The sequence below is a fragment of the Tamandua tetradactyla genome, chromosome 6 (assembly GCF_023851605.1).
Source record: "Tamandua tetradactyla isolate mTamTet1 chromosome 6, mTamTet1.pri, whole genome shotgun sequence".
In the NCBI taxonomy this organism is placed as follows: domain Eukaryota; kingdom Metazoa; phylum Chordata; class Mammalia; order Pilosa; family Myrmecophagidae; genus Tamandua; species Tamandua tetradactyla.
In genome coordinates, this window is record NC_135332.1 from 1,576,540 (window position 1) to 1,590,517 (window position 13,978).

General features: G+C 41.5%; 1 protein-coding gene and 1 pseudogene across 10 annotated transcripts in view; one reads left to right on the top strand and one right to left on the bottom strand.

Moving 5' to 3' along the window:
* The window catches only part of TOM1L2 (target of myb1 like 2 membrane trafficking protein), a 123,028-nt gene that overhangs the window by 95,698 nt on the left and 13,352 nt on the right, over positions 1-13,978 (bottom strand). The gene's annotated exons all lie outside the window — the stretch shown is intronic.
* Positions 5,128-6,061, top strand: LOC143685582 (thyroid transcription factor 1-associated protein 26 pseudogene; annotated as a pseudogene).

A 13,978-nucleotide genomic window follows, 5' to 3' on the forward strand; every position in this document is an offset into this window, starting at 1 on the left:
GCAAAGAAAGGTCACGAGATGAACTAAAGTAGACCATCTGCTCCTGGGTAGGAAAAGACATTCCCATGTTCAGATTTATTCTCCCTAAAGCACCAGGCACCTGCTTCTCTTGCAAAAAACCTAAGCACCAACATAAAAATTTTTATTTAACTTAGAATAAAACAACGTCTCCTACAAGCAGGGGTGAAAAACTGAACACAAACATTCCGACTGGCAAGGAGCTGAGGAAGCCTTCTGCTAGGGTGGCAGGAGACCAAGCAAACAGCCCACAGCCTTTCAGGAAAGGGGCACTTACACTCTTCACAATAAAATCTCAGCGAAAAAGCTTAACTGAGGAAAACAAATGTTCCCAGAGACATTTGCATGATTGCAAACAGGGGCTAGTGCTAGAGGAGAGTCCCTCCTCCTACATTTTTCATAGGCCTGCTGCTCCAGCAATTCCCACCACCATGCGCTGACATTACCACAGATGCTGCCCACCGCCGCCGCCACGCTAATCCTTCATCCTTGGTTGCCAATGGAAATGTACGATTTCCCATCCGCCAGGGCCGCGGACACGAAAATAGCTCCTCTGACCTTTTCAAATATCAAAGGGTAGATTTAAAGCAGAAACTGGTAAAAGGTACATACAAGTCTTTAGCGTTCCTTTCAAAGGTGATTTTATGCCATGGTTAGCCAAGCAACAGACTGCCTGTAGGACCAACAAGGTTAAAAATTGAGTAGAAATAGTTAAATTGGAAGTACGCCAGCCATCAAAGTTTCAAACACACACCACAAACGTGCACGCGCACACACACAAACTTGCTCCTTGATGAATTATTTAACATACATTAAAAATAAATGTGGCTTAGAGATCTCCTGGCATTGGATTGAAAACAATGTCAAACTAGGAACTAGCGATTCTCTGAGTACACTTATACATCGCCACAAAGATGGATTTCAGTGCCTGACAGCAGTTAGACTCCACCAAACAATAAAGAGCTAATACTGCCCAAGACTACAAACCCACTATCGATGAGATGACAAATCCTCTCTTAGGGGTCCCACAACTACATGGGGCCAAACTTATTACTGAGCATTAAAATACACATAGCCATTTTCTCCTTATTTATAGTCTTGTAAATCTTAGTCACTCGTTGATATTCAAGGACCCAATAGTTCATGGAGATTTTCTTTGCATAGCTCTAATTCAACAACACACAAAAGTAATCTTATGAAATGTGGGACTCTGTTTTTTTTCCCCCCATTCGGTAATTACAGAAAACATGGGGAATGGAGAAAAGAAGAAAGACCACTCACTTAAGTCTGTTACCACCTTAATCCAAGTTTTGTTTTTTTTATAACTTTTTTTATTAATTAAAAAAAAATTAACAAACAAAACATTTAGATATCATTCCATTCTACATATACAATCAGTAATTCTTAATATCATCACATAGTTGCATATTCATCATTTCTTAGTACATTTGCATTGATTTAGAAAAAGAAATAAAAAGACAACAGAAAAAGAAATAAAATGATAATAGAGAAAAAAAACTATATGTACCATACCCCTTACCCCTCGCTTTCATTTACCACTATTTCAAACTGAATTTATTTTAACATTTGTTCCCCCTATTATTTATTTTTATTCCATATGTTCTACTCTTCTGTTGATATAGAAGCTAAAAGGAGCATCAGACATAAGGTTTTCACATTCACAGAGTCTCATTGTGAAAGCTATATCATTGTTCAATCACCATCAAGAAACGTGGCTACTGGAACACAGCACTACATTTTCAGGCAGTTCCCTCCAGCCTCTCCACTACATCTTGAACAACAAGGTGATATCTACTTAATGCATAAGAATAACCTCCAGGATAACCTCTCTACTCTGTTTGGAATCTCTCAGCCATTGACATTTTGTCTCATTTTACTCTTCCCCGTTTTGGTCGAGTAGGTTCTCTCAATCCCTTGATGCTAAGTCTCAGCTCATTCTAGGGTTTTTCTCAGTCCCTTGATGCCGAGTCTCAGCTCATTCCAGGATCTCTGTCCCACGTTGCCAGGAAGGTCCACACCCCTGGGAGTCGTGTCCCACGCAGACAGGGGGAGGGTGGTGAGACTGCTAGTCGTGTTGGCTGGAGAGAGGGGCCACATCTGAGCAACAAAAGAGGCTCTCTTGGGAGTGACTCTTAGGCCTAAATTTTAAGTAGACTTGACTTATCCTTTGTGGGGTTAAGTTTCATGTGAACAGACCCCAAGACTGGGGGCTCAGCCTATAGCTTTGGTTGTCCACACTGCTTGTGAGAATATCAAGAATTCAACTTGGGGAAGATGAATTTCTCCCCACTCTCACCATTCCCCGAAGGGGGCTTGAAAATACTTTTCCAGTCACTGATCAAATCATTCTGGGCTTAATCCAAGTTTTCTATAAGCACATTACTTGAGATATAATTCACATACCATAAAATTCACCCTTTTAAAGTGTAAAATTCAGGGGTTTTTATTCACAGAGTTGTGCAACCATCACCACCATCTAATGCTAGAACATTTTTGTAACCCCAAAAGAAACCCTGTGCCCATCAGCGGTCATCCCTACCCCCACCCCATTACCTCACCCTTCAACTACTGACAATCATTAATCTACTTTCATTCTGTGGATTTGCCTATTCTGGGTATTTCATATATACAGAAACAATTAGGGGTCTTCTGTGACTAGCTTCTTTGCCTTAGCATAATGGTTTCACATTTTTATTCTTATTAACACTGTTATGTTTCCTTCCCATCTTGAGTCTTACATATTTAAAACTTAGTCTCTTGCAGATTTTATAAAGACAAGTCTGTTTTTTGCTGAACAATGAGTTACTGACCCTTGCTGGCACTGTGAGTCCAGAAGCTGAAGGAGGCTGTTCTTGCTCTCTAAACCAAGCCCATCAGATTGCCTAAAGCTAATAGAAAGTGCCCGGGTCTAGAGCATGGGAAGAGACTAAATGGCTCTACCAGCCCTCAGACAACTGCTCACACCAGAGCCAGTATGGGGTGAGGGGCAGAAAAAGACTAAAGAAAACCATGTAAACACTAAGGACTGTCATCTTTTCACTACTTTGCAAACATTACCTCATTTAGCAGCCCTGCTAGCTCTCAAAAGTAGAACTATTAATCCCATTTTACAGATGAGGAAGCTGAGGCTCAAAGAGGCCCACTAGGGGCTGGGACTCAAAGCTTTTCTTTTCAGAAACTACAACGGGCCGTTTTTTTGTTAACTTTTTTTTTACTACGAAATATAAAATATACAAAAAAGCAATAAAATTCCACGTACATTTTAACAAGTAGTTATAGAACAAATTTTAAAGTTTGGTATGAGTTACAGTTCCATGATTTATAACTTATTTTTAGATTTTCTGCAGCATGAGGGGGTCAGACTGTTTATAATAACTGAATAAGAAATTCTGTCTTATTTTTAAGTCCAATATGTACTCTCTCCAGCATGTACGTGGTTACAGTCCAAATTCAAAATTCATTCATTTCAGAAGCATTTTTGAGGAAAGAAAAGAAATACTTAATGAATCTAAGCTTTACCTACATTATCCAATTAAGCTTTCAACAATCCTAGGTCATACTTGAGGAAACCGAGGCTCAAGCACATTAGTTTTTTCATGAAATTCCCCAGTGTGACTGTTTGATTCTGAAAGACCACCGGACCTGGGCTCACCTGCCACCCTTCCATTGGGAGCCACAGTGTTGGGCGCTCTGGGTGCCAGATGGGTATATCCCGACCCAACCCTGGAGGGCATGGAGCCAGCCGGGAGAGCGACAGCCACAGTGAACCCACAGGAGTGGTATACAAAGTAGAGAAAGGCGCTCCTTTCTCAGAGCGGAGCAGCTCCAGTTCTCACTGGCTGAGTACCTTTGTGCAGGGTGCAGCCTGCCCAGCCATGCCCGGAAGCTCTGCAGCTCAGTGTCCACTCCACAGGACCCTCTGGCCAAGGGGGAGATCAGCAGGGTGGACAGAGAGGGACAGGAGTCCAAAGGGAGTGCATGACTCTTCCTTCCCCACCTGCCACCTCACCTATAACCACAACCTCTCTCCCCTACCCCTAAGCGCCAACCCAGGCCATGTGGTGTGGTCAAGCTGGTGCAGGGGGCGAGAGGGCAGGGGCTGGAATACAGAGCCAGGTTTGCCCAAGTGGGCAGTAGGTAAAGCCAAAAAGGACAGTGCCTGGGGTCTCGAGAGCAGTGAAAGCAGGGGTCAGAAAGCCAGAAGAAGTCACTGGGACTGGACCATATCAAAGACCAGGTGAATGGGGGTCTGAAGCCAGGAAGCCAGAGCAGGTCAAGGCCAAGGACCATCAGAGCCTCAGAAGTAAGTGCAGAGGACCTCGATTTAACCTCTTCCCAAGGTCTCCAGGGCTGGGAGACGCACTCGTGTGTGGAACAGCACGTATGGACCATCCACCAGAAGATCCAGTTTGACACCATCAGCTGCATTTACTGAGCATCAAGCATGGCAGCAAACAGGGCTCAGTGCAGGGGGCACCTCCTCACCAGACTTATCTCTGACCAGGCCAGACCCAGCGCGCTGTGGCCCCCGATCAGGCCAAGAGGACAGACACTACAAAGCACCCCCTTCAGAAGCTCAGGCTGTGTACTGGTTTGCTAAATGCTGTTCGAATGCAATAAACCAGAAATGGAATGACTTTTTTTGTTTTTTGGCATGAGCTGGCTCTGGAAATTGAACCCAGGTCTCCAGCATGGCAGGCAAGAATTCTGCCACTGAGCCACCACTGCCTGCCCTGGAATTAAAAGGGAATTTATTAAGTTAAAGTTTATAATTCTAAGGCCAGAAAAATGTTCAAACTATGGCATCCAAGGAAAGATACCATGACTCAAGAAAGGACAGTGGGTTCAGAATCCCTCTGTCAGTTGGTAAGGCACATAGCTGGCATCTGCTGGTCCTTTGGCTTTGGTTTCAGTTTCCCCAGGGGCATTTTCTTTCTGCATCTTCAAAGTCTGGTCTCCTGTTGGCTGACCTTTCTCTAAACTGTTTCCCTTTTTAAAAGACTCCAGTAAACTAATCAAGACCTACTCTGAATGGGTGGAGTCAGTTCTCCATCTAATCAAAAGGCCACACCCAGTGAGTGGTCTGTAATGGCGCCAGTGAGGACAGCAGCAAGGTGGGAAGCTGGGAGTTTTGGGTCACGTTAAGAAGGAGTTTCTCTGGTTGAGTTCAGGAATAAGAAGGTGAAACAGAAGTGGCATCCTAACCATCTGAAGGTCCATGCTGGGAGTGTCCGCTAGGGGCAAGGCTTTGCTTTTCAAAGAAAACTGAAGATTCAGCAAAATTACAAGAAGTTACCTGGAAGACAAAAAAGGCTCAAACCTCACAAGAACCCCAGTTCACAGATCAATATCCTGATCATCTGAAACATCTCTATTTGGCTGAAGAGGACAGACTTAGAAAGCAACTATAAAAAGTAGACCAAACTTCCACTGAAAAACAAGTTGACCAACCTTTGCCAGGACAATGTAGCATTGATCTGGCTTTATCTGAAGAACAATGTAACATTGACCAGCCTCTACCAGCCAGCCAAAGTAGCAAAACAGTAAATTCCATTGCTACTTCAAAGAAAAATAAAAAGAAAACATCAAATCAAAAAGCACAAGAAGAGTATGAACAGGTACAAGGTAAAAGTGCTGCTAAGAAACAAGTTCCTTCTCCAGAACAGCTACTAAAGAAACAGAAACGGTACAGAACAGCTCCCGGAGCCACAACAGAGACCAAAAAGACAGCGTACCCCATTCTGGAACGGCTGAACCAGCGGGAGAATCCGCTGCGGTGAGATACCCGAGGGGCGCACGCTTCCCCGGGCCGGGGCGGCTGGCGGCCGGAGTACCTCCTTCCCTCCTTCCTGGGCTGGCTGGGAGAATTGGACAGGCGGTCCCTTCAAGCCACGGCGACCGGCGCCCCCGCCCCACGCGCGGCCTCTCTGGCCGACTGGGAGAATTGGATAAGAGGCCCCCCAAGCCGCGGAGGCGGGCGCCCCCGCCATGCGCGGATTCACGGGCCGGCTGGGAGATTTGAACCGGAACTCCCCCAAGCCTCTCCGGCTGGCGACCCTCCCCCACAGCGAGAGTCTTCCAAAGTTAAAGGAGCCACAGCATCTTTTACTGGTGGGACCCGCAGACAGACAGCACCACGAGCGCCACCTACTGGGTAGGATAAGAAAAACAGAGCCCAGAGATTTCACAGGAAAATCTTTCAACCTGCTGGGTCCCACAACCAGGGAAATCTGATTAAATGCGCAGATGCCAGCAAAAATAACGGATCACGCCAGGAAAATTGAAGATATGGCCCAGTCAAAGGAATAAACCAATAGTTCAAATGAGATACAGGAGCTGAGACAACTAATGCTGAATATACGAACAGAAATGGAAAACCTCTTCAAAAACCGAATCAATAAATTGAGGGAGGACATGAAGAAGACATGGGCTGAACAAAAAGAAGAAACAGAAAGTCTGAAAAAACAAATCACAGAACTTATGGGATTGAAGGACAAAGTAGAAAAGATGGAAAAAACAATGGATACCTACAATGGTAGATTTAAAGAGACAGAGGCTAGAATTAGTGAACTGGAGGATGGAACATCTGAATTCCAAAAAGAAACAGAAACTATAGGGAAAAGAATGGAAAAATTTGAGCAGGGAATCAGGGAACTGAATGATAATATGAAGCGCACAAATATAGGTGTTGTGGGTGTCCCAGAAGGAAAAGAGAAGGGAAAAGGAGGAGAAAAACTAATGGAAGAAATTATCACTGAAAATTTCCCAACTCTTATGAAAGACCTAAAATTACAGATCCAAGAAGTGCAGCGCACCCCAAAGAGATTAGACCCCAAATAGGCGTTCTCCAAGACACTTACTAGTTAGAATGTCAGAGGTCAAAGAGAAAGAGAGGATCTTGAAAGCAGCAAGAGAAAAACAATCCATCACATACAAGGGAAACCCAATAAGACTATGTGTAGATTTCTCAGCAGAAACCATGGAAGCTAGAAGACAGTGGGATGACATATTTAAGTTACTAAAAGAGAAAAACTGCCAACCAAGACTCCTATATCCAGCAAAATTGTCCTTCAAAAATGAGGGAGAAATTAAAACATTCTCAGACAAAAAGTCACTGAAAGAATTTGTGACCAAGAGACCAGCTCTGCAAGAAATACTAAAGGGAGCACGAGAGTCAGATACAAAAAGACAGAATAGAGAGGCATGGAGAAGAGTGTAGAAAGAAGGAAAGTCATATATGATATATATAATACAAAAGGCAAAATGGTAGAGGAAAATATTATCCAAACAGTAATAACACTAAATGTTAATGGACTGAATTCCCCAATCAAAAGATATAGACTGGCAGAATGGATTAAAAAACAGGATCCTTCTATAAGCTGTCTACAGGAAACACATCTTAGACCCAAGGATAAACATAGGTTGAAAGTGAAAGGTTGGGAAAAGATATTTCATGCAAATAACAACCAGAAAAGAGCAGGAGTAGCTATACTAATATCCAACAAATTAGACTTCAAATGTAAAACAGTTAAAAGAGACAAAGAAGGATACTATCTACTAATAAAAGGAACAATTCAACAAGAAGACATAACAATCATAAATATTTACGCACCGAATCAGAATGCCCCAAAATACGTGAGGAATACACTGCAATCACTGAAAAGGGAAATAGACACATATACCATAATAGTTGGAGACTTCAATTCCCCACTCTCATCAATGGACAGAACATCTAGACAGAGGATCAATAAAGAAACAGAGAATTTGAATATTACAATAAATGAGCTAGACTTAACAGACATTTATAGGGCATTACACCCCACAACAGCAGGATACACCTTTTTCTCAAGTGCTCATGGATCATTCTCAAAGATAGACCATATGCTGGGTCACAAAGCAAGTCTCAACAAATTTAAAAAGATTGAAATCATACACAACACTTTCTCAGATCATAAAGGAATGAAGTTGGAAATCAATAATAGGCAGAGTGCCAGAAAATTCACAAATACGTGGAGGCTCAACAACACACTCTTAAACAACCAGTGGGTCAAGGAAGAACTTACAAGAGAAATTAGTAAATATCTCGAGGTGAATGAAAACGAAAACACAACATATCAAAACCTATGGGACGCAGCAAAGGCAGTGCTAAGAGGGAAATTTATTGCCCTAAATGCCTGTGCTGGTTTGAAAGGAAGTATGCCCCCTAAGAAAAGCCATGTTTTAATATAAATCCCATTTCTTAAAGGTAGAATAATCCCTATTCAATACTGTATATTTGAAATTGTAATGAGATCATCTCCCTGGTTCATGTGATTTAGTTAAGAATGGTTGTTAAACTGGATTAGGGGATGACATGTCTCCACCCATTTGAGTGGGTCTTGATTAGTTTCTGAAGTCCTATAAAAGAGGAAACATTTTGGAGAATGGGAGATTCAGAGAGATTCAGAGAGAGCAACACTACAAAGCAGAGAGTCCACCAGCCAGCGACCTTCGGAGAAGAAGAAGGAAGACACCTCTTGGGGAGCTTCATGAAATAGGAAGCCAGGAGAGAAAGCTAGCAGATGATGCCATGTTCGCCATGTGCCCTTCCAGCTGAGAGAGAAGCCCTGACTGTGTTCGCCATGTGCCTTCTCACTTGAGAGAGAAACGCTGAACTTCATTGGCCTTCTTGAACCAAGGTATCTTTCCCTAGATGCCTTTGATTGGACATTTCTTTAGACTTGTTTTAATTGGGACATTTTCTCGGCCTTAGAACTGTAAACTAGCAACTCATTAAATTCCCCTTTTTAAAAGCCATTCCGTTTTGGTATATTGCATTCCAGCAGCTAGCAAACTAGAACAATGCCTATATCAGAAAAGAAGAAAAGGCAAAACTTCAGGAATTAACTGTCCACTTGGAAGAACTGGAGAAAGAACAGCAAACTAACCCCAAAACAAGCAAAAGGAAAGAAATAACAAAGATTAGAGCAGAAATAAATGGAATGGAGAACATGAAAATAATAGAGAAAGTCAATAAGACCAGAAGTTGGTTCTATGAGAAAATCAATAAGATTGATGGGCCCTTAGCAAGACTGACAAAAAGAAGAAGAGAGAGGACGCAAATAAATAAGATCAGAAATGGAAGAGGAGACATAACCACTGAACTCACAGAAATAAAGGAGGTAATAACAGGATACTATGAACAACTTTACGCTAATAAATACAACAATGCAGATGAAATGGACGAGTTCCTAGAAAGGCATGAACAACCAACTTTGACTCAAGAAGAAATAGATGACTTCAACAAACCAATCACAAGTAAAGAAATTGAATCAGTCATTCAAAAGCTTCCCAAAAAGAAAAGTCCAGGACCAGACGGCTTCACATCTGAATTCTACCAAACATTCCAGAAAGAATTAGTACCAACTCTGCTCAAACTCTTCAAAAAAATCGAAGTGGAGGGAAAGCTACCTGATGCATTCTATGAAGCCAACATCACCTCATACCAAAACCAGGCAAAGATATTACAAAAAAAGAAAACTACAGACCAATCTCTCTAATGAATATAGATGCAAAAATCCTCAATAAAATTCTAGCAAATCGAATCCAGCAACACATTAAAAGAATTATACATCATGACCAAGTAGGATTCATCCCAGGTATGCAAGGATGGTTCAACATAAGAAAATCAATTAATGTAATACACCATATCAACAAATCAAAGCAGAAAAATCACATGATCATCTCAATTGATGCAGAGAAGGCATTTGACAAGATTCAACATCCTTTCCTTTGAAAACACTTCAAAGGATAGGAATACAAGGGAACTTCCTTAAAATGATAGAGGGAATATATGAAAAACCCACAGCTAATATCATCCTCAATAGGGAAAAATTGAAAACTTTCCCCCGAAGATCAGGAACAAGACAAGGATGTCCATTATCACCACTATTATTCAACATCGTGTTGGAGGTTCTAGCCAGAGCAATTAGACAAGAAAAACAATTACAAGGCATCAAAATTGGAAAGGAAGAAGTAAAACTATCACTGTTTGCAGACGATATGATACTATACGTCGAAAACCCGGAAAAATCCACAACAAAACTACTAGAGCTAATAAATGAATACAGCAAAGTAGCAGGTTACAAGATCAACATTCAAAAATCTGTAGTGCTTCTATACACTAGTAATGAACAAGCTGAGGGGGAAATCAAGAAACGAATCCCATTTACAATCGCAACTAAAAGAATAAAATACCTAGGAATAAATTTAACCATAGAGACAAAAAACCTATATAAAGAAAACTACAAAAAACTGCTAAAAGAAATCACAGAAGACCTAAATAGATGGAAGGGCATACCGTGTTCATGGATTGGAAGACTAAATATAGTTAAGATGTCAATCCTACCTAAATTGATTTACAGATTGAATGCAATACCAATCAAAATCCCAACAACTTATTTTTCAGAAATAGAAAAACCAATAAGCAAATTTATCTGGAAGGGCAGGGTGCCCCGAATTGCTAAAAGTATCTTGAGGAAAAAAAACAAAGCTGGAAGTCTCATGCTGCCAGATTTTAAGGCATACTATGAAGTCACAGTGGTCAAAACAGCATGGTATTGGCATAAAGATAGATATATCGACCAATGGAATCGAATAGAGTGCTCAGGTATAGACCCTCTCATCTATGGACATTTGATCTTTGATAAGGCAGTCAAGCCAACTCACCTGGGACAGAACAGTCTCTTCAATAAATGGTGCCTAGAGAACTGGATATCCATATGCAAAAGAATGAAAGAGGACCCGTATCTCACACCCTATACAAAAGTTAACTCAAAATGGATCAAAGATCTAAACATTAGGTCTAAGACCATAAAACAGAGGAAAATGTAGGGAGATATCTTATGAAGCTTACAATTGGAGGCGGTTTTATGGACCTTAAACCTAAAGCAAGAGCACTGAAGAAAGAAAGAAATAAACGGGAGATCCTCAAAATTAAACACTTCTGTGCATCAAAGAACTTCATCAAGAAAGTAGAAAGACAGCCTACACAATGGGAGACAATATTTGGAAACGACATATCAGATAAAGGTCAGTATCCAGAATATATAAAGAGATTGTTCAACTCAACAACAAAAAGACAGCCAACCCAATTACAAAATGGGAAAAAGACTTGAACAGACACCTCTCAGAAGAGGAAATACAAATGGCCAAAAGGCACATGAAGAGATGCTCAATGTCCCTGGCCATTAGAGAAATGCAAATCAAAACCACAATGAGATACCATCTCACACCCACCAGAAGGGCCACTATCAACAAAACAGAAAATGACAAGTGCTGGAGAGGATGTGGAGAAAGAGGCACACTTATCCACTGTTGGTGGGAATGTCAAATGGTGCAACCACTGTGGAAGGCAGTTTGGCGGTTCCTCAAAAAACTGAATATAGAATTGCCATACGACCCAGCAACACCATTGCTAGGTATCTACTCAAAGGACTTAAGAGCAAAGACACAAACGGACATTTGCACACCAGTGTCTATAGCAGCATTATTTACAATTGCAAAGAGATGGAAACAGCCAAAATGTCCATAAACAGATGAGTGGCTAAACAAACTGTGGTATATACATACGATGGAATATTATGCAGCTTTAACACAGAATAAACTTATGAAGCATGTAATAACATGAATGGACCTTGATAACATTATGCTGAGTGAGACTAGCCAAAAACTAAAGGACAAATACTGTATGGTCCCACTGATGTGAACCGACATTCGACAATAAACTTGGAACATATCATTGGTAACAGAGACCATCAGGAGTTAGAAATAGGGTAATAGAATGCGTAATTGGAGCTGAAGGGATACAGACTGTGCAACAGGACTAGATACAAAAACTCAAAAATGGACAGCACAATACTACCTAATTGTAATGTAATTATGTTAAAACACTGAATGAAGCTGCATCTGAGCTATAGTTTTGTTTGTTTGTTTTGTTTTATATGTTTTTTGTATTTTTTATGTTTTTGTTCTCTATATTATCATTTTATTTCTTTTTCTGTTGTCTTGCTATTTCTTTTTCTAATCGATGTAAATGTACTAAGAAATGATGATCATACATCTATGTGATGATATTAAGAACTACTGATTGCATATGTAGAATGGAATGATTTCTAAATGTTGTTAGTTAATTTTTTTAATTAATAAAAAATAAAAAAGATAAAATAATAATAATAATGGGGGAAGAAATGTTAAAATAAACTTAGTTTGAAATGCTAGTGATAAATGAAAGCGAGGGGTAAGGGGTATGGTATTTATAATTTTTTTTATTTCTGTTATTGTTTTATTTCTTTTTCTGTTGTCTCGATTTCTTTTTCTAAATCGATGCATATGCAACTATGTGATGATATTAAGAACTACTGATTATATTTGTAGAATGGAATGATATGTTAATGTTTTTGTTTATTTGTTGTTAATTTTTTTAATTAATAAATAAAATAAATAAGGACGTGGCCATGGAAAGATCCCCAAAATACACAGTTCCATGAAACCTGGTGCAGAAACCATTTCTGTAAAAGAAGCTGCACAGAACAAGGAGTTGATGGTGGCTACCTCTGGGAAGACGAGTGGAGCTGGGAAAGGGGATTTTCATTTTATACTCTATAGATTTTTGCAATGCCTATTTTTTTTTAACAAAAACATGTACATGTTACTTTCATTTCGTACACGTCTTAGTGTCTTTTTCTTGCTTTTTAAGCAAGAATGTGTACACATGCTAATACCCATTCAGTGAAAGGCAAATAAACAAAACGAGAAGGCTGCCTCTGAGGTAGAAGGAACTGCCAGGGATGAAGGTCTGAAGGCTGACCCTGTGGTGGCTTGGCCCTTTAGCCAGTGCAAAGTGCTGTTTCCACCTCTGACAGCCCTGTAGGCTGGCTGGGGGAGTGTAGACACCCTTTCCTTAAGCCTACCTGCGGCTTTGGGAGGGCCATACCCAAGGGGCTCATCCCGTCCCCTTCCCCAGCCTCCGTCTTGGTGGAGCTCTGCAGCAGGTACCACTTCATACTCTTCTTCCTAATTCTATCAATTTTTAAACTGAAGATCCCTTGGAACAGTCTCTCAGACAAGACTCAGTGACAAGCTAAAGGGTGTCCTTGCCCTCCCCCAACTCCCTTCTCCCTTTGACTAGTCAGTGTCCTCTCGTCCTTCAAAACCAAGTCTAGGCAGCATCTCTCAGGACTCTTTCTCCTCCCCACCCCACCCCCAGGTGACTCAGCACTGCTCTGGGCCTCTCCCAGCACCCTGCACATGCTTCTGTCAGGGACATGCCCTGGTTATTGAAATGAAGTATTTCCAAGTTTGTCTTCCCTCTCAGTGTCAACCCCCCGAAGGCAGGAACCAAAACCCCCACACTCCCAGCACCAAGCAGGGTCTGTACTCAGAGGCCCTAGCAGGGCTGTAACACCCCCTCGTCATACAGCAAACCACCAGTGTACCCAGGGCAGGGAGCTTGCCCCCCAAAAGGTCATTCTTTAGGTGGTGATAGGCGGGGGAAAGGGAGATGGCTAAGTTCTAGGCTGACTTTTACTTGGAATCTGCTATCCTTGGAGAATGTCCATTTCCTGAGGGCCCAAGACAGCTCTACCACCCAACGGGGAGCTGTAATTTCTGCTCTGTCAGTCAGCCATGAGTGACCCCTCCAGCTCCTCTGTGTCATCACTGCTTCTAAACCTATAAGGATGGGCTGCCTCTAGCCTAACAAAGCAAGTCTGTAAAGCAAAACCAACCATGCGGCACCATTCGGCAAATATGAACTGCTGAAAAATGAAAACATCACCCATGAATGACACCGTGGCTCTGCCCTCTCCAGATACAAGTCCTCAACTGAGGGGCTGAACAATGCTGCATCTAGGCAGGTGCTTAGCACACCCTAGGAATGGATACAGAGTTGTTCTCTGTG